The sequence below is a fragment of the Panthera leo genome, chromosome F2, assembly GCF_018350215.1.
Source record: "Panthera leo isolate Ple1 chromosome F2, P.leo_Ple1_pat1.1, whole genome shotgun sequence".
NCBI classification, from domain to species: Eukaryota; Metazoa; Chordata; class Mammalia; order Carnivora; family Felidae; genus Panthera; species Panthera leo.
In genome coordinates, this window is record NC_056695.1 from 71,771,603 (window position 1) to 71,796,725 (window position 25,123).

Sequence of the window (25,123 nt, forward strand, 5' to 3'; positions counted from 1 at the left end):
GCGGCCGCTGGGCAGGGGCTCCTCCGGCTCCACAGTGCGGCAGCGTCTGCTGAGAAGGCACTGGGTTTACGTCCCAAAGAGCTCCAAGTGGCCAGACAGAGCCGGTCACGGGAGGATCTCTGAAGCAGACAAGCAAAGTTGCTTGCTGCCCAAGTGCCCTCCTGTCCTTGACTCCTCTGTGTGAATGCTCCCCACTGTACTCCCCAAATCTGAGGGTGCTGGCAGGGGAAGGGCAAGTGGGCCATCGGCCTCTGACGGAGCCTGAATTCAACCTTGTCGCTTTTCCTGCGTTGGGCTTAGTCCCCTGTGGCAGAAAGGTCACCAGCACCGGTACCGCTGAGCTGGGGCAGGACGTCCAGCCGGCACCATCCCCTGGGCTGGGGCTGCCCTGCGCTGAGGTCGGCCCCCAGGTACCACGCAGCCACGTGAAGGGGCCTGGCTAAGACCTGGGTTCCAGGCCTGATTTGGTCTCTTGGGCAAGATGCTTCCCCTTCTGGGTTCCAGTTCCCTCGTGTGTTAAATTAAGACTACTGGACGCCTAAAACCCGACCCTCTGAGCATGAACTTCCTGCTCGATCCTTGCAGCCCACAACCACATGTGAAGGCCTGTTGCGCTCACAATGCCGCCCTCCCCACCTCAACTGTTCAGAGGGTCCAGGCCTCGTGGGGCTTGTTCGGTGCCTCCTGGGCCTGCCCAGCCCTCTGTGTTGTCAGTCATCTGTTCTAGGCCTCCGTCTTTTTAATTGTGTGTATCATGGGCCTGGCTGCCTCTTCCACTGCCGAGCTGCCCCATGCCACTCAGTGTCACGTTCAGATTCACATCTACGAGCTCCGGGTCCTGAATGAACGACGGGAGTGGGGGCTTCCACATTCTCCCTACTCCAAGTGCGGTCCCCGGACCAGAATCTTTGCCCACCCCCACCTCTGACTCAGAATCTGCAGAGAAACCTCCAAGTGATTTGAGGGAACACTCCAGTTTGGGAAGCCCTGTTCCAAGATGCTCCTCGGCTCTCATGTGCCCCTACTCCCACATCCCTCGCATTGACCACCTAGAAGCCTTCCAACTTATGGGCCTTAGCAGGACTCACTAAAACGCAGCCCATCGCTAACCAAAAAAAGATGTGTCTTTAGGAACCTTCTAGAAGCTTGCCACTGACTCCCACAGGCAGGATCTGAAATGTGCAGGCCCCAGGGCGATTCCTGACATGTGTTATCCACTGGTCGCCCGAGTCTCAAGTACCTCTCAAAAATGTTGAGGTCCCTTCCCCTTGGTTCTGTGGATTTGGCTACCCTCAACGTCCCCACCCATCAGTCCCTATAAATGGGTGACAACCCCACTGCCAACATCCCACAGTAGAGACAAACGGACTGGCGGCCCTTCCCGTCCCTCACGGCCCTGTGTCCACGGTCAGAAGATGCTCTGCCCTCATTTTCTACTCTTGACACTTACTTGACTTGGGAAGAAAAGAAACTTCTCCAAAACACATTTCCAGTTTTTTCATAAACCCTGCAATTCCTCTAATGGTTTCAGATTATCTTAAATATTTATTAAAATCACTCTCAGCCACACTTCTTTAAACAGATCTCCTCGTTGACTTCGATTATTTATATATTTATGAACATGATGTCTCCTTCCCTCAGAGCAGATGGCAACTAGTAAGTAAGTCTTCGAAAAGAAAAAAAAAAAAAATCAATGGGACAGAATGTAAATTCAGCGACTCCCCAGTTTACTCTTCTTGACAAGCTCCGGTATGATTATCTCTTCATTCAGCAGAAGCACCGTATGAAAGCCAGTCAACGGCTGGTTCGGGAAGGCATGGCGCCTCGAACTGGAATCTAAGAAGAAGCCACCAGCCAAAGGCTCAATTACCAGTGGGAACCAGAGCCTGGTTAGGAGAGGGATAGGACAACGGGACGGGGGTGGGGATGGAAAGAACCGGGGTAGGGGGAAAGGAAGGGACATTGGCAGAGCACATCCTATGAGCCAGGCAATGTGCTGGAAGGTTCTCCTTGATCTCCACAACAACCCTTCCAGGCGGTGTACCACTCCTCATTTGAAAGTTGAAGAAGGCCCAGAGAGAGAGGATAAATCTTGCCCAAGGTCACAGAGCTGGTAAGCAGCAGAACCAGGATGCGAACCCAGGCAGTCTGAGCCCTAAAGCCATACCCACAACCCGCCTCTACAAGTAGAAAAGCATAACAGGACAAATATCATGGCCCTTAACCTCATGCATCCTTGGCTAAGTTCCTACCTTTCTTTCAACCTGGTGAGGCCACTCACCCCTTTTCAGGCCATCAAAGACTTAACTCCTAAGCCACAGGGGCTTTGTCCTTCTGAGAATCTGGGGGACTCCGGGGTTGATGGAAAGCTGGAAGGAGTTCACGGGAAGGTTATGAGATAAGTGAATGTCATGAACACGTAAAGAGTTAACTTCATGAGAGGGGGAAAAAGACCTTTGCCCTCAGAAATGGATGAAAAACATGATCTTTTATTTTTAAGTTTATTTATTTATTTTTGAGAGACAGCGAGTGTGAGTGGGAAAGGGGCATGAAGAGAGAGAGGGGGAGAGGGGGAAGGAGGGAGGGAGGGAGAGAGGGAGAGGGAGAGAGAGAGAGAGAGAGAGAGAGAGAGAGACTATCCCAAGCAGGCTCCGCACTGTCAGCCAGACTCAGGGCTCAAATTCACAAACTGTGAGATCATGACCTGAGCTGAAATCAAGACTCAGATGCTTAATCAGCTGAACTGCCCAGGCACCCCCCCAAAACATGATCTTTTTATTTTTTTTTACACTTATTTATTTTTGAGAGACAGAGAGAAACCGAGCAGAAGCAGGGGAGGAGCAGAAAGAGAGGGAGACACAGAATCCGAAGAGGGCTCCAGGCTCCGAGCTGTCGGCACAGAGCCCGACGTGGGGCTCGAACCCACAAACCGTGAGATCATGACCTGAGCCGAAGTCAGATGCTTACCTGACTGAGCCCCCCAGGCGCCCCAAAACATGATCTTGATGATGCTTTCTCATAGAGCTTTTATCAAGTGTCCCAGACAGGGAAGGAGAGAATGAATAAAATCAGCCGGTTCCCCTCCCCGCCTCAATATACTAGTCTGGAGAAGCTCCAAGTCAGGTTAAAACAGGGAGGTGGGTCTGGCCTTTGAGAAGCTCGTCCTGCAGCTCAGGAAAGGCTGAATGTCACCACTGATGAGGACCGCCATTTATCAGGGGTCTCAGCTAAGGGCGCCCCACTCCTGCACGAGCAAAGCAACCCCACGCTAAATGGTCCCATTTTACAAATGAGAACACTGAGGCTCTGAAACGTGGTGACATGCCCATGGGCAGTAAGTGGCAAAAGTGGAGGTGTGGATTTGGGTCTCGCTCTCTTACTCAGGCACCTGGGAGGTGAAGCAGGTAGAGCGGAGGTGATTTTGCCTGGTCACAGATGCGGAAAAGATGGTTCCAGGAGTGCAGCGACCTCTCGAAGGCTGCCCGGCCAGCGCGTAGCGAAAGTGGACCCATCTCAAATCTGATGTGTCACTGACACACCACTGCCTCCACAGTGCTCACTGGAAGATGGTTTCACCGAAGACGGCCAAGTCCCAGCCTGCTGAAGCCACAGGACAGAGGTCTCTTCAAACAAGGAGGGGACAGCAATGCTGAGCGTGAGGCCACAATCTCTTGGCCCTGGCGTCCCTCAAGAGTCCCTCCTGTCATGGTCTCCGGATCCTGAGGTAAGCTGTCAGAGGCTGGGATTCCAGAATGGGGAATCAAGAACTGCCAGAGAACAATCTCAAGGTCACCTACAGGCCAGTACACTGACCTTGAGGTGGAGACAGAATGTACCTCCATAAAGAGCCAAAGGGAAACCATCTCTCTTTTGTTCGTCTGTCACAAAACATGTACCGTGTATCCAAGCATATGCCAGACAGCCTGCCAGGTGCCAAGGGAAACACAAAGGCCATTCAGAAGGGAGCCGAGCCCACAGGAAAGAGCCAGAGCGCGTTCCAGATGGAAGGCGGGTGAGGATCCTGAATCCACCACTCACTAAGGGTCTGAGACCAAGTCCTGCACTCTCTCTGGGTCTTGTAAAGTAAGAATAAAACCTCTGCTTCACAGGTAACCGTGAACCACTCCACGACTTAAAAATGAATCTGCAGGTGTTCAAACCACAGCTGGCTGCTGCATAAAGGCACCTGCTCTTGCCTGTCACAATAGTGGCACTCAGGCTCACCTCCTGCCCTCCAGATGTGGGAAAAAAAAAAAAACACACACACACACACAGGATGCTAAGAGAGGTGCTCAGAAGCCTTTGGGAGCTGAGAAAGGAGAAGGGACAGCGAAAACAAAATTACTTTAAAAACCTCCCAAAGTGCAGAAACCCATAGTGGCCCTTTATCTGATGGCCATCTCCAAGTACCCCTGCGTATTAACCTCACCCTGGCCTCCTTCATCACACACACTGCCCCTCCCCATGCCAACAGTCTGGGCAAAATCCGGAAAATGCACATTCCAACGTGCCTCCCCAAGGAAGAAAAGTCAGGCCCGCTGACCACTCCTGCATGCCCCACCAAGGGAGAAAAACCACCTCTCCCCAGCTTCCTCCCCGTTTACAGGAACCCCCAAGCCTGGGAAAACAGCCCAGCTGTTAGCCCTGGCCACCCCCTGGTCGGACAGTCATGTGGTGGCAATCAAAAAGATGCTTTTCATTTCCACAGAATGCACTCTTCCAAGGATAGGAGAGGCTCAAAGTCAGAGTTTAAGCTCCTTTTCACAAGGAATCAATATTTTCACGAGATAATCCTCCTGGGGAGGGGATGGATTACTGAGATCCCAGGTGGCAAAACGTGGCTCTCTGGGGATTGTGGGATGGATGTTACAGAGCAAGGAAGCCAAAACGTAGACCCACACCCACTCACTTCTCAAAATTCACGGATCCAGCTCTTCCTTTCACAAACATCTACCCAGAGCGTCCCAGGTGCCCAGGGACCCCTTCCAGGCAGAGGGGGATGCAGAAATTAGAGGCCAGATGACTGACAATGAGACTTTCCATTACTGCGCCCCCTCCAGGCCAGGAAGTCCACGCTCACTTTCTCTAGGCCCTCCTCAAAGCACCCATTTTACAGACAGACATCGAAGACCGGAGAGGGTGAGCGATTTGCCCAAGGTCACACAGCTAGTGAGGCTGCAGGGCCAGGAATTTAGCATAGGTGCAAAGTCCACGTGACACTCCCCAGCGGATCCTCCTTCCCGCCGAACCCCCCCTCCCCCCACCGGCTCCATTTCTTGCAGCTGGGTGGGAATCAAATGCGACCCCCCCCCACACACGCAGGGTTCCAGCTGGGGAAGCGGGGGGTCGAAGTCCCCGGTTCCTTCTCCCTCCCACCCTCAACAGGGGACGCACCGGTTCGAGACCCACTGTGTGTGAACACAGACCCAGGAAAAGCCCTGCAGGCTGCAAGGGCACCCACCCGGTAACACTGAACTTCCATTTAAAAAAAAAAAAAAAAAGATGATGAAAAGATAAAGAGCAAAGAGGAAGTGCTCTTTAAACACAGGCGGGTGGTTACCCCAGGAGGAAGTCTTGAGGCCAATGGAGATTTTGCTCACCCCCTCCAGTTCCTCTCTTCGAAGCGCCTGGCCTTCCAGCCCCCAAGCAAGTTGGCGCGGGCTGCGCTGCGCCGGGGCCAGACCCCGCGCCCTCACCTGGCGCGCAGGAGGGGTCTTGGGGGGCAGCCACCCCGAGCGCCCCCTCCCTCCCCGCGCGGGGCCCCGCCGCGCGCTCCCCGCAGCCGGGTGGACCCGGGCGGCGGCCCCGCGGCGTGCGCTCCCCCCCCCCCCCACCTCGCCCTCCCGCCCCCGGCGCGTCCTCTGGGCCCCCCGCGCCGCCCCCACCCCTGCGGCGCCCCCTCTCCCGCCGCCGCGGCGCCCGGCCCGCACCCCCGTCCCCGCACCCACCGCGCGCGCCCCGCGCCCGCACCCGCACCCGCACCCGCACCCGCGCCGGGCGCAGGCGGCTCCGGGGGCGCGCGGGCGAGCCGGGCGGCCCGGGCGGCGGCGCGGCGGGGCCCCGGGCACGTACCTGGCGGCCGGGCGAGCGGCGAGGGGAGCGCGGCCGCGGGCGCTGGAGCGCAGGAGCCTCGGAGCCTCGGGTGCCGCCGCCGCCGCCGTTTCCGGGTTGGCCGGTCTCACGTCACCGCCACAGGTTCGCGAGCGGCCCCCGCCGCGGCGGCAGCAGCAGCAGCAGCAGCAGCAGCGGCGGCCCGGGCGAGTGCCAGGCGAGAAATAACTATAAAAGGAAGAGACGCCTCGAGGAGGAAGAGGAAACGCTGTTTACCTTCGAGAAGCCGAGCCGCCGGCGCTCGCACAAAAGGAGGACGCTCGCCGACGCCGCCTCCCCCCGCGCCCCGTCCCCGCCGCATCGCGGGGCCCGGCGTCAGCGCGCGCGGCGCCCCGGGACCGCCCCGCGCCGGCCCCCACCCCAAAACCCGCGGTGGGGGCGGGGGCCGGGGTGGGGGTGGGGGGCCCGCGGCGGGGTGACCTTGGGCAAGTCACAGCGGGCGGGCGAGCCGCTGCGCGGGGCGCGCTGGCGGGGGGTGGGGGTGGGGGGCTCGACGCCCCGCTGACCCAGACGTGGAAACCCCAAGCCCCCGGAGGCGCAGGGCTGGCCCAAGGTCACGGCCTGTCGGGCAGGGTTCGGGCTCCAGCGCCAGCCTCCCGACCTTGAGGCCAGCCGGGTTCCTGCCCCCTGGGTCCGCTCCCCCCGCCCCTGTGCTTGGGAATGATGCCAATCCCGCCCGGCCCACCTCGCAGCGGGGTCGGTGACAGCGTGTGCGTTCAAGACATTAGGCCTCCAACAGATACTTACTGAGGGCCTACTAAGTGCCAGGGCCTACTAAGTGCCAGGACTGTTCTAGGCCCTGGGGACACAACTGGGAACCCGGACAAAATTCCGGCCTGGGATGCAAGGGGACAGACAACAAGCAAATATCTGATGTGTCTGGAGGTGCCAGGTGCTACGAGGAAAAATAAAGCAGGATCAGGGGAGGGACTCGGGTGCCTGTGCCACCATGAGTAGCTGGCTCTCCAAGGACTTTTAGTGTAGGAATTCCCAGAAAGCTCCTGTCTGTAATTCCAGCGTCGGATCTTACGGAGGCCCCATCATTCCCCTCCTCTGTAATGGCAGTGAAGGCATTTTTCTCCGTGTAACAACACAACACGCATGGGGAACGGACAGTCTTCTTCCCTCTGCCTTGCTCCTCCCGCCCTCAAGCCCATCCTATCATTGTCTTGAAATTCTGCCACATTTCTCAGGAATATAGACAGTGTTCTTTAAAGTATCTTTGCACTGACCTCTAGCAGGGCATCAAGAGTTACATCAAGATCCTTCACTGTCTTTCCACCCTCCACCTCCAGATATCCTGGATGTGTTTTTGGGGGCTGGGATGTGCCCAAATAATATCAGGTGTTGACTTACCTGATTATAACCCGTTGGTTTCTTCTACAAAGAGGTCTGAACCCTTTCCCTTACCCAGGCCCAGTGCTGGGGGTGGGGGTGGGGGGCGGTGAGAAGATCTGATTCCAACAGGACTTGCAAGGGACTCCTGGCCCTGGATCTGCAGGAAAGCAGCCCAGACGACCCAGTATGGAGGAGACTGAGGGGGAAGGGTGTTTGTTCAACTTGGAAGGGAGGGAGCCACAGAGAGGGCAGAAGGAGATCATAAAACTCTTCCTAGAAGTTCTGAGAGGCATTTAGGCCAAGTGAAAAAGAAGCACCTGGAACCTTGCCTGAGCATCAGTGCCCTCGTCTCTAAAGAAAGGCAGTGAAGCCCACCTTGCCGTGGTGGAGCAGAGGGGACACAGCTGGGTCCTGAACTAGCAACTTGAGAAGCCAAGGGGTTGGAATCAGAGCTGAGCTGAGTCAGTTTCTTTCTTGGCCACTTACGAAGCGGGCATTAATAATTCCGAACATTTTTGAAGTTCTAACCAGTTGCCAAACGCCGTGCCCATCTAATTTAATTCTCAGAACAGCCCCACGAGGCAGGTTCATCATGCTCAGTGTTACGCAAGATACTGGAGCTGGGAGACAGATGGAATTCGCCCAAGGTCAGACTAATTAGATAGCAGTGGAGCTGGGCATGAACCCAGATTGTCTGGCTCCAAAGCCCAGCTCTTCACCCTGACCCTCAGTTTGCTCATTTGTTAAGTGGGATTGACAATGACAGCTTCATGAGTTGGGGAGGGGGATTTAAGTGAAACAGCACATGTGTAGAACCCAGCACATTAGTAAGACCCAGGAGAACAGTATCAGCATTGTCATAATTATCACAATAATGATGAAAGGCATAGGGGTAAAGAATTTTCTGGCATGCTTCGGAACTTCAAACGGTTTGGAGTGAATGTAACATAGGGTGTAGTGTGGGACGTCAGGAGGCAGGGAGGAATAAGTGAAGGTGTGTGCAGGGGCTGGATCACGCTTCACCTGCACTCCGCAGAATTCAGAGATGTCTAAGATGAGGAGTCCGACTCATGTGTGTCTCCACTCACTGAATACAGCAAGGCTAAGAGGATGATTCTGGCCTTTGATCTTGCTCATCGGTCAGGTCCTGACAGATGTGACAAATTCAAGCAGATGGAAACCTGGGGATAAAAACCTATGTCATGTGAGGACACACTGAAGAAGGCTATGACCCAGAGAGTGGGCCCTCCCTCACCAGTCACCAAATCCGCTGGGGGCCTTGGGGTCTGTTTCACAAGGGCACTAATCCCATTGATGAAGTCTCCACTCTCACGAGCGAATCACTCCCAGAGGCCCCACCTCCCAACACCATCACGTTGGGGATTAGGTTTCAACCTATGTGTTGTGGGGAAACACCAGCAGTCGGCCCATAATATTTGGTGTCCTGAAAAGGGCACTGATTTTGGAGTCAGGAAGGCCTGCCTGCAATTTCCAGCTGTGCAGCTTTGGGCAAGTCAATTAGCTTCCGACTCCTTGAATTTCCTCATCTGTAAAATGGGAATAAGAACATTATCTTCTGTTTGAGAAATGTGCATGAGATCATGAATTTGTAATGCTATCTCGGCTCTAAAACAGCAGGCACATTTTGCTCGCAACCTCAGTATCCTATTCTCCCATAGCACGTGCTGTCCACACATCCTTTGAGCAAAATAGCTGGCTCCTTCCATCATATATGCAAAAGCCCGTCAAAAGGGTGCATTTCCCGGGGTGCCTGGGTGGCTCAGTCGCTTGAGCATCTGACTCTTGATTTCATCTCAGGTAGTGATCTTACCGTTCGTGAGTTGCATTGGGCTCTGTGCTGACAGTGCGGAGTCTGCTTGGGGCTCTCTCTCCCTCTCTCTCTCTCTCTATCTGCCCCTTCTGCATGCTCGCTCGCTCTCTCTCTCAAAATAAATAAAATTTTAAAAAGCATCATTTTTTTTTTTAATATGTATCTCCCCACCGAGCATCTGGTTTTTCACAAGAGTAAAAGCTATTGCGTGTGGAAAGTAACAGAAAGTGAAAGGAGACACGGGAACCCTGTTCTTGTCCTGCTGGTTAGTATTTTGTAATCGAGTAGATTCCACATCCCACGGGGCTACAGGGTTCCTGTACCTCTGGCCACGCAGAACTGGCGGGCTTCAGAGAGGAGTCTCACAGCCCGAAGTCACTAGGGGCCGCTGTCCTGGAATTGCAGGAGGGCCGTGGGGAAGGGGGTTGCAGGTGGCTCAGGCAGCCCCTTCCGATTGAGGGATTTCACTCAGGAAGGCAGACAGAGAGAGCTGGCCCCCAGGCTGGAACAGAGATCCTAACCTGGGCACGCGGAGCCCAGGCTTCAAAAGCTGGTGAATGATGGTTTCCAGGCACTGGCACAATGGGCAGTAATCGCTTAATGGACGCTAAGTTTCCTTTTGGGGTGATGAAAATTGTGGAACTAGGTGGAGGTGGTGGTTGCCCAACATAGTGAATGTAGTAAACGCCACTAAACTGTTCGCTTTGAAATGGTTAGCTATAGGTTATGAGATTTTCACTTGAATTTGAAAAACTAGGAAGGAAAGAAGGAGGGAAGGAGGGAGGGAGGGAAGAAGGAAGGGATGGGAGGAAGGAAGAGAGGGAGGAAGCGGGGAGGGGAACCAGCTGGGGTTGGGGGGAGCCGGTGAGCAAGACCTTTAGCGTATTTTCAACATTTCACAACATCCAGCATAGGGCTGCACCAATGAACCAGCTGTCAGAATCGGAGCGACAGGGCCCCGGAACGCCCTCTGCGCGGCCAGTTTGTATAGGCGATTCTTTAACAATTGGAAGTAAAGGCAATTTGTATTGAATAATGCAGTTTGGGTATTAGTATTTTGGTTTCTATCATAACTTCATTTCGAAAAGACAAAAGAGCATGGCATCATAGAAAAGCTCAGGGTGGAGTCTGAGAGGCCCGAATTCAGATCCCGACTCTGAGCAGCTGCAGGGCCCTGGACAAAGTCTTAAGCCTCGCTGTGCCTTGTGTTTCCTGCTTACATAACGTGGGGTGACGATGACATGCCCATCGTCGCACCGCCGTGGGGACTGAGTGGGATAGTGTAGGTAGGATTTCACCTGGAGGGTGCAGAAACAGGTGGCAGTTTGTGGTCACTATAAGGTGCACAAAATCTTCCGAAACCTGGGTCCGCGGCGGGAAGCGAATCAACGTTCTTCGGGGGGCTCTAGAAACCACTATCTAGACTCTGGCGACCTGCAAGAACACAAACGAATTTCGCGCCTGCCTGTGCCCGGTACACAGTTGGTGTTTGGCAGTGGGGAGGGGACTGAAGCAAGGCAGAGTCAGCCCCGGTCCCTCTCCACTCCTCCAGGTCTCCCCCGCATCTCACAGGAGGTGAGGGAAGAGAATGCATGGCGTGTCACCTGTCACTGTGTGTTAGGAGGTGACAGTTACCACCGAGGGCAAGAGAGCAGAGTCAAAATCCAGCAAATTCCCTGGGGTCGTTTAGTGGAGGGGGCAGATAGCCTTTCCCACTCTCCAAGAACCTACGTCCGCACAAAACGCTGGGAAATGTGATTTGTCACGGCGACATCACTGAGAAGCAGTTACTTTCAAGTGCATTGCCATGCAAATGGGTCAGCGCTCGTTGCTCTAGAAAAATTCTGTCCTGTGGAGGGGTGATCTTGTATCCGCAAAACGGTCGGCGAGGCATCAAATGTCCCCCGTCTGACCACACTGAAATAAAACCATTCGCTCAGTTTAATATGAGTAATTTCTCTAAGCATAAAACGTCTCTCCACGCTAGACCACAAGCACAGATGTGCAGACACACGTGCGTGAGCACACACACACACACACACACACAGCCTCGTGCAGACACACACAGGGAGGAGAGGGTGTTTATATGAGTTATTCTTTCTAATGGTGAAAGTAGGGGTGCTAATTATAGAAATGCCGCAGGAGAAAAGTGTAAGAAAGGAAGCGAAGCCCACCCACGATGCCCCTTCCAGGGTCAACCCTGGAACTGCCCTTTCTTAACATCTTCACATATTGTGTCTCTTTTTTTTTTTTTAATTTTTTTAGTGTTTATTTATTTTTGACAGAGAGAGAGAGAGAGAGAGAGCAGGGGAGGGGCAGAGAGAGAGGGAGACAGAATCCGAAGCAGGTTCCAGGCTCCGAGCTGTCGGCCCAGAGCCCGACGCGGGACTCGAACTCACAGACCGTGAGATCGTGACCTGAGCCGAAGTCGGACGGACGCTCAACCGACTGAGCCACCCAGGCGCCCCGTATTGTGTCTCTTTTTAAAATGCATTTTATGGGGCGCCTGGGTGGCTCAGTCGGTTAAGTGTCCGACTTCAGCTCAGGTCACGATCTCGCCGTCCGTGAGTTCGAGCCCCGCGTCGGGCTCTGTGCCGACCGCTCAGAGCCTGGAGCCTGTTTCAGATTCTGTGTCTCCCTCTCTCTCTGCCCCTCCCCCGTTCATACTCTGTCTCTCTCTGTCTCAAAAATAAATAAAAACGTTAAAAAAATAATAAAATGCATTTTATTTTAATATAGTTGCAATTACACTATATCCACCCTGTTGAATCTTGCTTCCTCGTTCGCGTATATGAGAGAATGTCAATCCCACAGAGCTTTAAATGGACGCGCCAGGCACCGACAGCCTGAAACCCACACAGGAGAGTCGGCAAAGAGAAACTACTGTTTCTCCTTCAGTGTCATTTCCTCCAGGCCAGATACTATGTCTTATTCGGCGTTGCGGGCCCAGCCCTTAGCACGGTACCCGAAACATGATTAGTGCCGAATAAAGGTGTGCGGAATAAGAAATGGAGGGAGGAGTGGGGAACAGATAGATACTGATGTCACACTGACCTTGCCTGACGGGTTTCACCGCCGAGAGGAGCTTCTCTGCAGACCCTCCCCCTCTTGCAGAGAAAGCCCCCCCCAGCAAGCGATAGGGAGCAGTGGAGACCGGGGTGATGGGGAGAGCGTGGCATTCACCTTCCCATCTTTGCAAAACAGCAGGTGTCTGGCCGCAGGTTGCAGCTGTGCACCCGCTCAGAGCCGTGTTCTCCAGAGATGGTCTTCGGAGCAGCAGCCCCCGGGAACGGACGAGAACGGCGAGGTCTCCGCCCTGCCCCAGACTGACTCCGACTCAGAGGCGGGGCCCAGCGCCCTGGGTTTAACAAGCCCTCCAGGTGGTTCCGCAGAAGCTAGTTTGCGAGCCACCCACCGACTTAGAGCAGCGGTTCTCAGCCCCGGTGCACGTTGGACACACCTGGGGAACCTGTTTGCCCTCCAAGATGTGGGCCTCAGCCCAAGGTTCTGAGTTCATTGATTTTGGGTGGGGCTCAGGCTTCAGAGCGCTCTCAAAGGTCTCCAAGTGCTTTTAGGGCGCAGCCGGAGAAGCCGGCTCTGGACCGCAGTGAGGCTGCACGTGGCCATTTCTCGGGGACTCTTTCCCCTTCCCACCCAGCGTGCCTCATCATTACTAAATGCGGTATTGTAATCGATCACACTGACTTTTTAATTCTGAAATATTTTATGCATACAAAGCAATGTGGAGCACCGTACCCACGTACCCGCCACCAGCGCCGTCCTATCTTCTTATTCGGCCGTTATTTACGGGCCCCCGCCCCCAAATTCATACGTTGAAGTCTTACCCCCTACTCCCGAGAATGTGATTGTTTTTGGAGACAAGGGTCTTGAAAGAGATGATTGAGTTAAAATGAGGTCACAGGGATGGGCTGTAATCTACTATGAATGGCGTCCTTACAAGAGGAAATTAGGACACAGACACGTACAGAGTGAAGACTGTATGAAGGCATCTTCGACTACGAGGCAGGGAGAGAGGCTGCGGGAAAGAACAGCCTCTGGGATTGCCAGAAAAGAAATTTCTGCCGTTTAAGCCACCCAGTCCTCGGTACTTTGCTATGACAGCCCTCGCAAACGGATTCGGTCATATTCGTGCAGATGCTTTTTTAAAAAAGCCCCAAACATAACAGCCTTGGGGCTCCCTGCAGACCCTTCTGGTTCCCCTTCTGTCCCTCCTTCTCCAGAAGAACCGCTGTCCTAACCTTTACTCTCTCTCTTTGCCACAGAGAGCCAGCAAAGTGATTAGGAGCATGGACTCTGGAGCCACAATAACTGGAGGGAGATATTGGTTCGGCCTCCTCCTCGCTGTGTGACTTTGGCCAGTTGATCACCCTTTCTGGGGCCAAGGAAACTGGGAACATGAGCTATCGCATCAATCTGGTGTTTTTAGGGTTAAATGAACTGTTTTTACGTTTTATGTTTTCTTTACTTTTGTAATGTTATGTATTTTGTTTCTGACAGAGAGAGAGAGAGAGAAAGCCTGTGAGCGGGGAGGGGCAGAGAGGCAGAGACCATCCCAAGCAGACTCCGCGCTGTCAACACAGAGCCCAACACGGGGTTCCCTCCCATGAACCGTGAGGTCATGACCTGAGCCAAAATCAAGAGTCACACGTTCAACCAAGCGAGCTACCCAGGTGCCCCAACGTTGTTTTTTTTTTTTAATTTACTTATTTTATTTTGAGAGAGAGAGAGAGAGCATGAGTGCATGTGAACAGGGGTGGGGCAGAGAGAGAGAGAGAGAGAGAGAGAGAGAGAGAATCCCAAGCTGGCTCTGGGCTCTCGGCCCAGAGCACCACTCGGGGTTCCATCTCACGGGACCATGAGATCATGATCTGAGCTGAGAGCAAGAGTCAGATGCCTAACCGACCAAGCCACCCAGGTGCCCCATGTGAACTGCACCCCTGTGGTTTGTGTCCTGGCTCCTCTGGCCTCACCCCTTCCCCTGTGGTGTGGAAGTCTCCTCCCTCACCTCCCTCCCTCCCTCCCTCCCTCCCTCCAGGTTCAGTTCCCACCCTCACCCTGGCCTCCTCTGACCCACGGGTAGGAGGAGCCCTGCCTCCCCAAGGATGCCCCCCTGGCCCGCTCGTGTCAAGACGTCCTTGCCCCAGGCTCTCCCTGAGGCCCCGGCTGCCTCTGCGATGGCTTTCAAGTCTGCCTTGCTCGCAGGCTCTATTTCCATTTTCCCTGGGACTGTGTTTCAGAAGCTCAGCGCTTCCTACATTTCAAAGGGTTTCCATAGCCCTGGTCTCCTGTGATGTCACTTCACAGTCCTGAGATGAAGACAGGGCAGCACTCTTCCCTTTGCACGTGAGGAAACCAAATCATGGAGAATTTGAGTGACTTACAGAAGGTCGCAGAGCAAGTGAGAGACAGGACTAAAGCCCAGCTCTCCAGACTCTCAATCCTATTTTTTTTTTTTTTTAATGTTTATTTATCTTTGGGAGAGAGAGAGACAGAGCACGAGTGGGGAAGGGCAGAGAGAGAGGGAGACACGGAATCCGAAGCAGGCTCCAGGCTCGGAGCCGTCAGCACAGAGCCCCATGCGGGGGCCCGAACCCACAGACGGCGAGATCGTGACCTGAGCTGAAGTCGGATGCTCAACCTACTGAGCCACCCAGGTGCCCCCAAAAGAAACAATTTTTAAAAAAAAAGCACGGTCCCAGAGCCACTTACGCCAGAATCCTCTGGAGGACTTGTGGAAAATACGGATTTCCGGGCCTCACCCCTACATATTCTAGTCTGATAGGGTGGCTGGGCCCCGGAACCTGCACGTTGATGACCTTCGCTGAGTGGGTCCAAGGCACGCTGGGTTTGAGAAACACTGGGCCCTACAGCAAGCCTTGCCCCCCTCTCACCCGACCTTCACTGCTGCCAGCAGCTCCTAGCAAGGTCACCCGCCCCTGCCGGCTCTGAGGTGGGCAACTCACCCGTGTCGACCGAGGTGGGGGAGGCCTGTACGAATGGCTGATAGAGGCCTTACAACCCCGTGGGACTTTAGAGCTCACAAAGGCATTTTATACACATTTTCCTTCACCTTCAAACTCTGTTCCCCGAAGGTGAGGCAGGCAGCGTTATGCCATCTGGAAACAAAACGGAGGCCGGAGTCCAAGTGGCATGCCCAAAGTCGTTTATTTAGTAGCAGGAGCTGGACTTGAACTTGGTCTCCGGGCCTTAAACCTGTCTCTACTGTTACCAGAAGTCACTCTGGAAAATTCACCCTCGGGTACCTAGTAATCTAGTCACTGGGTGACCACATTGACAGGACAGTAGGGATCACCAATAGGAAGAGGCTTTACAGATAAAAAACAGATTGGGGGGGGGGGCTTCTAAGTAAGACGGGATAACAAGAGCTGGATTTATTCACCAGCCTTAAAATATTTGGGGAAAAAAATAACAACAAGAGAAAATACTGTTTCAGACATCGGACAGCGGGTTGCAAGGACAGTGATTTTGGAGGGGCTAGAGAGGGTCATACCCCCTTCCTCGCCCCCACCCCCCAGCCTCTGCTCCTTTGAGGATCCTTCCTATCCTCTAGAGCCCCGCCCCATGGAGTGGGCAATGGCTGCCCCAGGAAGGAATCCCTGTTCCGCCCTGAACTCCATTGCACAGCGCCTCTCGGGCACTTACCCTTTTTGTCGCACCCTGTGACCATCTGGGGGCCAATGGTCAGGAAACTCTGAATGCAGGAAGTTCTTCCATCATCTCCCTGCCCAGCACCAAACACCGTGGTCTGCACAGAACAGAGCTCACAAAGTATTTCTGGAAAGAAAGAGCGAATGATTCTTTCCACACCTTTTATCCTTAAAAGGAAAAAAAAAATGCCTTTAAAAAGAAAGAGTGAGATACACTCCTATAATCATCATAGTTCCCCGTGATGTTTTTGTTTTCACAGTTTAAATGTATTTAAGTAATCTCTACACTCAAACTCATGTCCCCGAAATCAAGAGTGGCATTTTCCTCCAACTGAGCCAGCCAGGCGCCCCTGTCTTACAGATTAAAAAAGTAAATCTTTGGGTGCATCACCTGACTGGTGAGAGAGAGCTGGCTCATTCCTGCAAGAGTTGTTACCAACTAATCGTGGCAAGAACAGGCAAGGAACAGGCATTGTCACCGGAGAATGCTCATAAAAGTCATATTCCTGGCACACCAATGGTATTTCAGAGGGACAGAGAGCAAAGCGATTCGGGAAACTGTTTTAACCCGAATCCCCTCTTTTTTCAGTGAAAGAGAATCATAAGCCTAAAACAGATTTTTATTTTGGGGGGTGGGGGGGATAGTCAAAAGTTCACTTTAAGCCTCATTGAGGGAAAAGCAAGAAGTCTCTAAAGTCCGGTGGGATTCCCAAGGGACGCTGGTCAGTATCAGACTATCTTGTTGGATATTCTACATGGCACTTATCAGATACTACCTTACCTATGAGTTTTCTGTTTCCTCCCACTGGATGTAAATTTCAAGAAAATGGAGATCTTGTTTGTCTGATTCCTGAGCCCACAGAACGGGGCCTGGCACCCAGCAGGTGCTCTGGTAAATGTGTCTTGGAAGAACTCATAAGACAGAAGACATTCCTCAGTCCCCGGGGCCGGGGGCGTTTGCGCAGAGGCTGGGCAGCTGGGCTTCGCAGGAGGACCCCGTATACTTTCTGCCCAACCTCTGGCGGAAATGTCACAAACAGGAGGGGGAACGAGGGAGAATCGAGGTGAAGGTGAGCCCGGTGTGGAGGAGGACAGAGGGGAGGCCATCCTGCCCACAGCTTACGTCCGGGAGAGAAAAACAGCTTGGGTGTTCGCTTCTTCGCAGTGGTGAAAGCGTTTCGGCATGATGGTAGAAAGGTGCCCTGTCTGTTGAGGCAGCTTCTCCCTCCAGAAATGTGCTTCCCTCTTCTTGCCACCAAACCCGGGCAGGTCACACCCTTCCTTCCAGGGCCAGCCCCAGGGCGACTTGCCACGTGCTCTGCAATATGTCCACATTGTGCCGTGGTTGCGTCAGATCTCTCTCTTCCTTCCTGCCATCTCTCCTTCCTTCTCTCTTTCCTTTTCTTTGGGAGGAAAGAGACGGGACGAGCCCTTCCCCCACCCGTCCTGTGGGATCACCGTTATTCTGCACTCATCTTTCATCACTGCCCATGCATAGACAATATGTAGACCTTTGTGGATTTTTAAAACTTTGCACAAGTGGTTGCATTTTGTATGAATCCTTCTGCACTTTTCTTTTTTGCTCAGTGCGATTCATGTGGCTACATGTAGCCCTGGTCTGTTCATGGAGTGATTCACAGCGGTTCATTACCACCACGTGGAAAGCCAGTAGTCTTTCTGTCTCTCCAACCCTCTGTTACCGTGCAGGCTCCATGAGAACAGGTCATTTTCTTTTTTTAAATACTCCTTTATTTGTTTATTTTGAGAAAGAGAGAGAGAGCACAAGTGGTGAAGGGGCAGAGAGAGGAAGAGGGAAAGTGAGAATCCCAAGCAGGCTCCACACTGTCCGCGCAGAGCCCAGCATGGGGCTCGATCCCATGAACCATTAGATCATGACCTGAGCCAAAATCAAGAGTCGGACGCTCAACCAACTGAGCTGCCCAGGGGCCCCAGAATGGATCATTTTCTAGGTAGTAGAATGACACCTAGAAAAACTGGTTAACTCGTTCTAAGAATTTATCAACACTTTGTAAGTATTCCACTGTATAACGTGACCACGATCGTCTGGGCCATGCAGATGACATCTGCGTTATTCGAATATTTTGCTCTTTTAAACGGGGCTTTTGCAGGGATGTTCTTTTCCCTGCCTCCTTGTGCTCACGTAGGAAAGAATCTCATTTGTATCCAAGACTGAAGCGGCTGGGTCATAGGTAGATAAATGTAACTTCAAACTTATTAAAACTATTACACACTTTCCAAAGTGGTTTATTCCAAAGTGGTTAAGACTTGTCTCCACCAGTTACACACATGCACACGCACACACGCACACACATATATATGTAAATATATGCGTGTATATATGTAAATACATGCGTGTATATATGTAAATATATGCATGTATATATGTATATATATTATAATATATGTATATATGTGTATATATATCATTATATATATTATACATGTATAAGGCTGCAGACATACAGTTCTGACCTCAGAACAGTGGCACTCAAATCTCAGATCTCTCCAGAATTTTTCCACGTCTAAACCGCATATGTAACGGAGATCTTTCTCTTTTGACACGCGGCAGGATTTCCGTCTTCTTTTTCACGGCTGTTAGCGTTCCCTTGTCCGGATGCACCTTAGCTTTGTAAATTAGTGCCCTGTTGCTGCGTGTTAGGTTATGCTCTGAAGCCATCATACAGTAAGCATGTTTGTGTGTTCTGTGGTTCTTTCCTGTGGCTACATATTTTTTTGGGTGGAGGTACCATAATTAACTAGTCACGTGTGTTTTTTTTAAATTACAGAATGGTATAAATCTTGTATTTTTCTCAGGGAAAATTCCCAAGAGTTGGAGTTTGGGTTGGCGTATTAATACTTTTTGTGCCTCTTATGTATTGCCAAAAGGATTATTATAACTTAGGCTGCCACCCTCCCGGAAACTTCTTTATGTAAGTATTGTGGACATTTGCTTCGTGGATTTGACCCTAAGTGTTCACATAAGCATGATTGGTGGTGATTTTCCTCTGTGTCCCGGGGTCCCGGCACATAGTAGGTACCCGGTAAATGCTTTTTTGAGAGAAGGGATGGTGATCAGAAAGAGGCCTAGGTATCTATCAGTCTAGGAAGATGGGTGACCAGGCACAAGGAGACGTTGCCTCAAACTGGAAGGACATTAAAGACCTGGAGGCCCGGTGGGCAAGGCTGAGATTCCTGGGGGGGTCGCCCTCCCTGTCCACTCCTGGCTGGGCCGACCCTTGCCCCCCGCTGGGGAGTGTGGGGCAGGGGAACCTGTCAAGGGCAGAGCCAGGTGCAAGCCCTGCTCGTGGGAGAGCTGCTGGGTGTGGCCACAGATGACAAGCATGTGGTCACAGTGGTTTGAGGAAGCAAGCCCCTGGACGCCACCTGACCCAGACTGTTCTCCAGCTGAGTGACTTTGGGAAAGTCCTTTAAGCTCTCGGTCATAGAATAAAGCACCCCCCCCGCCCCCCCCACCGCCACCCAAAGACATCCATGTCCTTATTCCCGGGACCTGTGAGTAGGTTACCTCCCCTGGCAAAAGGGACTTTGCAGCTGTGATTAAGGATTTTGAGATCAGGAGATTATTCCGGATGGTCCGGGTGGGCCCAATGTCATCGCAATAATTATACAGGACTGTGAGAGGGTCAATGGAAGAAAAAGATGTGACCACGCAACCAGAGGTTGGAGCCACACGCTTTGGAGATGGGAGAGGCGGCCACCAGCCAGAGAAACGCAAGGAGGCTCTTCAAACTGAAAAAAAACAAGGACATGGATTCTCCCCTGAAGTTTCCAGAAGGAACACAGCCGGGCCAGCACCTTGATTTTAGACTTCTTTTTATTTTTGTATTCTTTAATGTTTATTTATTTTTGAGAGAGAGAGAAAAACAGAGCTTGAGCAGGGGAGGGGCAGAGAGAGAGGGGGGACACAGAATCTGAAGTAGGCTGTCAGCACAGAGCCCGACGCGGGGCTCGACCCCTCAAACCGTCAGATCGTGACCTGAGCTGAAGTCAGACGCTTAACTGACTGAGTCACCCAGGAGCCCCTTGATTTTAGAATTCTGACATCTGGAACGATGGGAGAATGAGTTTGTGTTGTTGTAAACTACTGTGTTTGTGGTCATTTGTGATGGCAGCACTAGGAAACTACCCCCTCGAAAGCCCCAGGGGCCCCATCTGTAAAGTGGAAATAATAACAGGACTTATTTTAAACACTTACTTTGAGGCTAAAACACGGTAGGATAATTTAAGTGCCTGAAAAATGCTAAGTGTTTAATCAACGTGTGGGCAAGTCACTTGGCCTCCCCGGGCCAGAGATACCCAGGATCAGGGAGGGCTCCTTCTGAGTGCACCTGTTCTTGGGGAGTCCAGGCCACTCTCATCTCCCCGGACCGGGGGGATCCCACGGCCGCCCTCTCCTTGGCCGGTGCCTGAAGCCCTTGAGGGCAGACGGGCCCTGGAAGGGGCCAGGACCGGATACTTTCTGCAGCCTGGAGCTCAGCATCCTGCGGCTCTGACCAGCGTCCTCAGGGCACAAGAGGGGGAGCTAACTGGGGCTCACGGGAGTGGAGACAGAGCTTGCTAGTTCCTGCAGTGATTCATTATGGCAGAGCAGGCCGGAAGGCAAGAGACTGTACACGTTCCAGAAGGTCATGGCAAGGGGAAAAATCACCTCATCTAACAGAACAGTGATTCACCATGCTCGGAGCCTAATATAAGCACATCCGCATGCACACACACATATGCACGTACATGCTCACACATATACACACGCACACACACACACGCACATATGCACACACATACACATATGCACACACACGAACTGTCTTCATCTATAACACATTACCATAGACTGAGCGGTTTAAAACAGCAGAGATTTCTTTCTTTTAAAAACAATCCTTTTTAAGTATATTTATTTATTTTCAGAGAGACAGTGAGAGCGAGCAGGGGAGGGGGGCAGAGTGAGGGGGAGAGAATCCCAAGCGGGCTCTGCACTGTCAGCGTAGGGCCCGACGCAGGGCATGAACCCATGAACTGTGAGATCTTGACCTGAGCTGAAATCAAGAGCTGGGTGCTTAAGTGACTGAGCTACCCAGGCGCCCCTCTTTTTTTTTTTTTCAAGTTTATTTATTTTGAGAGAGAAAGAGAGAGAGAGTGACAGTGCGAGAGCATGTGCTCGAGCAGGGGAGGGGCAGAGAGAGGGAGAGAGAGGACCCCAAGCAGGCTCTGTGTTGTCAGCACAGACCCTGACATGGGGCTCGATCTCACGAACGGAGAGATCATGACCTGAACCGAAATCAAGAGTCAGACGCCTGGCCGACTGAGCCACCCAGGTGCCCCAAGATGTATTTCTTGTTATTTATTTTTCCTTAGCGGATAGGACGTCCAAGATGGAGGCACCAGCGAATTTGGAGTCTGGTGGGGGTCTGCTTCTGGAGGGGGGGTCGCTTGCTGTGTCCTCATGTGGAAGACGACTGAGGGAGCTCTGTGGGGCCTCTCTTACAAGGGCACTGACCCCATTCATGAGGGCTCCATCCTCCTGACCTAAGCACCCCCAAAGGGCCCACCTCCAAATACCCTCACCCTGGGGGTTAGGATCTCAACACAGGGATTTGGGAAGGACACCGGTCTGCAGCAAGAGCACACATGTGCACGTATGCACACGCACAGACAAGCACACACTCCCGGTGGCTCCAGGACAGGCAAAGCTATGTACTCCCTGCTGCAGAGACCAAGAAGCTAAAATGGAGAAGGGAAAAGGCTCGCTCAAGTTCATCCCATCGGTTGGAGTAAAGCGAGGACGGACCCAGGCTCCGCCCTCCTGGGTTCTGCAGTGCTGATCAGGAGGTGTCTCCTATTCTTCTTGCCCCTGCTGCCCCCCACCCCCTCCTGACTGGACAGGAGCAGAACCGTGAGCAGAACGTGAGCGTGAGCAGAACCGTGTTCATAATGGTGCCAACTGGATGTGATTTCGAGAGCTGGGACTAGGTTGTTTTTCTTCTTGTCATTCTTCTCTTGGCATAATTTTGGGGGGCTGGGGTCAGGCTTCTTGTTCTCCCTCCTTAAAGATGTTACCTGAGGGGGCGCCTGGGTGGTTCAGCTGGGCATCTGACTTTGGCTCAGGTCATGATCTCGCGGTTCATGGGTTCGAGCCCTGTGAAGGGCTCTGTGCTGACAGCTCGGAGCCTGGAGCCTGCTGTGGATTCTGTGTCTCCCTCTCTCTCTGTTCTTCCCCTGCCTGCACTCTGTCTGTCTTTGTCTCTCAAAAATGAATAAACATTAAAAAAAAAAAAAAAAAAAACAAAAAAAAAAACAGAGAAGCTGTTACCTGAGGCCCCACGATGTGCTTAGAGCTACCGGGAGCAAGACGAGGGCAGATACAGCTGGTGCCTAGTAGGACCTTCACATCTGGGCGGCGGCCTGGGCCCTGGAGGTGCCAGAGCCCCTGGGGTAGGGTGGGGGGTATCGGTGAGTGGAGGGGGCCGGGCAGCCGCTGGGGCTGGAAGGGAGCTCTCAGCGTAGCAGCCGGGCCCCAGGCCATTTCCATCCATGCTTTCCTAGTCTCGTGTTGCTCTGATTAAACAAGAGAAGGGAAAATATATCAGTGTTAGTCTCAGGGGACGGTCCGTGAGCAGCGTCGAACCACCTGGGTGGATCTGGTCAGAGGGCGGGGTCCTGGGCCCCACCTGCTGACTCAGAGCCCCGGGGTGCAGGGCTTGTGCTTCTCAGGCTCAAGCGTGAGCCCCGCGGGGGTGAGGAGAGGGGAAAACAAAGCCCGCAGAGGGCAAAGGGGGGGCAGCGGGGCCCCTGCTCTCCGCTTGGCCCCTAGAGGACCTCCTGGCCGCTGGTCGGGCCTTCCGGTCACGATCACGGTGCCAGGGAGCAGGTCTGAGCCTCGGGAAGCCTGCCCTGCAGGGAGGATTCTCTGACCGAGGTGATATCAGCATTTCCCAGCCTGACTCACCGGAGGGAGTGACTTGACCGTTAAGAGCCCAAGGGGGCAGAGATGAGGAACTTGTACCAGAGTTTCATTTTTATTTTTAAACTCACAGCTCAACCTTCAGCAATGTGTCCGTGCCCCCCGAGGAAAGCTGTGTGTGAAAGAAAGTCTGGCTTCGGAACCACCAGGCCTGATCCTCCAGGACCCGAGACCGCGGCCCCTGCCCCCTGCCCCCTGCTCCCCAGGCAGCTGTGCAAGCACGCTGGCTGCAGGGTGGGGGAGAGGGGGGCGTCAGGGTGAGGGCTGCAAGGTGCAGGCACCAGGCCCAAGACTCCCCGAGGGGCTCCCCCTCTGTGCGGTGGGGGTGGTGCTGCGGGGGAGACCGAGAAACCCTTACAGGGGCCAGAAGGGTTTCCTCTCGACAGGAGAGCAAAAGAACACTTTCTTTTGGTTTCAAATTTTGGTAAAGTTCTTTTTGGCCCAAGAAGCTGAGAAACACTCCTGTTGGCCCCTGAGGAAATAAGAATGAAAAGCAGGGGCGCCTCGGTGGCTCGGTCAACTGAGCGTCTCACTTTGGCTCAGGTCATGATCTTGAGGTTCGTGGATCTCGCGCTTGGCGAGTTCAAGCCCCGCATGGGGCTCTGTGCCGACAGCCAAGAGCCTGCTTCGGATCCTCTGTCCCCCTCTCTCTTTGCCCCTCCCCTGCTTGCATTCTCTCTCTCTCTGTCTCTCTCTCAAAAATAAACAAAATTAAAAAAAAAAAAAGAATGATCTGAAAGTAGAGGGTTGAGGGAGCTGTGACAGGCTCTTTGGTGTAAATATTGGGGAGAGAGGAATTATCATTTATGGATCCAATGACTTATACCAGACCAGATGCAGGTCTTATATTAAAAAATAAATTTATCAAAGTGGCATGTACAGACACATTATTCAGGAGGGTTTATCGTGAAGTGTTCCAAGTTGTCTGTCCTCTGTCCATTTTGTGAGGGTGGTGGGGGTGTTCACGCTTCAGGGACAAGCAAACTAAGGGCTGAGGGGCAGGCTGACTGGCCCACGTTCGCTCAGCTGTGAGGGAGGCACGCAGCCTCACACCCAGGGCCAGAGACTCCAAAGCCCGTAGCTCTGCTTCTAGAGGCTATAGAAATGCTTAGTTTAGTCTGGACAACAGTATTACCAGAGAAATCCCAAAGATCACTCACATATTTAGGTTATTTTCCCGGCTTTGAAGGCTTCAGAGTTTGTGACTCCTGAAAGTTCCATCTTCTTGAAGACACGTTCACGTCCAAGAGTGGGAGGAAAAGACCACCCACAGAAGGAAAGAAAAGTTTTGTGAATCGTATCTTTGATAAGGGATTTGTATGTAATATATATAAAGAACCCCTGTAGGGGCGCCTGGGTGGCTCAGTGGGTTGAGCGTCTGACTCTGGATTTCAGCTCAGGTCATGATCTCGCAGTTCGTGGGATCGAGCCCGAGTCTGGCTCTGTGCTGATGAAGGGCTACCTGCTTGGGATTCTCTCTCTCCGTCCCTTTGCCCCTCCCCTGCTCACTCTCTTTCTCTCTCAAACAAATAAACCTCCTACAAGTCAGTAACGAAAAGACAATCCCCATTTTAACCCGGGGAAAGGTTACTATGTAGCCTTCTCTGTAGCAGACTTACACGTGGCCGGGAAGCACATGAAAAGACGATCCATGGCGTTAGTCATCAGGGGAACATGAGACACCACTCCAACCCCACGTGGCAGGCTCTCATAAAAAAGACAGATAATAAACAGTGTTGTCGAGGACGTGGAGAAACAGGAAGTCCTCACGGACCGCTGGTGGGGGTGTAACACAGGGCGTCGCCGTGGAAATCAGTCCGAAGCTCCTCACATGGTCACACACAGTGATACCCATGACCCAGCAGGTCCACTCTTAGGGATGAGAAATGAAAACATACGCCCACACAAGACCTGACACACAAATGCTCACAGCAGCGTTATTCAAAACGGTCCAAACAGGGGACGCCATCCAAAGGCTCATCAACGGATAAACAAAGCAAAGTACATCCATAGGGTGGAATATTACCTGGCAATGAAAAGAAATGAAATACTGATATATTGGACAACATGGATGACCCCTGAAAACATCATGCTAAGTAGAAGAAGCCAGAGAGAACCATATATTTTATGATTCCATTTATATGAAAGGTGTAA

General features: G+C 52.8%; 1 long non-coding RNA gene across 3 annotated transcripts; it reads right to left on the reverse strand.

Annotated features, from left to right (window-relative positions):
- Positions 1–7,998: 7,998 nt before the first annotated feature.
- Positions 7,999–24,331, reverse strand: LOC122211006. Of its 3 annotated transcripts, none has more exons than XR_006198416.1 (5): positions 24,130–24,331; positions 22,319–22,563; positions 16,751–17,287; positions 15,965–16,096; positions 7,999–8,630 (listed from the first exon to the last, which is right to left on the reverse strand). It is a non-coding gene; the product is annotated as an uncharacterized LOC122211006 (long non-coding RNA). The 3 variants fall into 3 exon arrangements; XR_006198414.1 differs by lacking the exon at positions 7,999–8,630 and adding an exon at positions 9,397–11,197; XR_006198415.1 differs by lacking the exons at positions 7,999–8,630; positions 16,751–17,287 and adding an exon at positions 9,397–11,197.
- Positions 24,332–25,123: the final 792 nt, after the last annotated feature.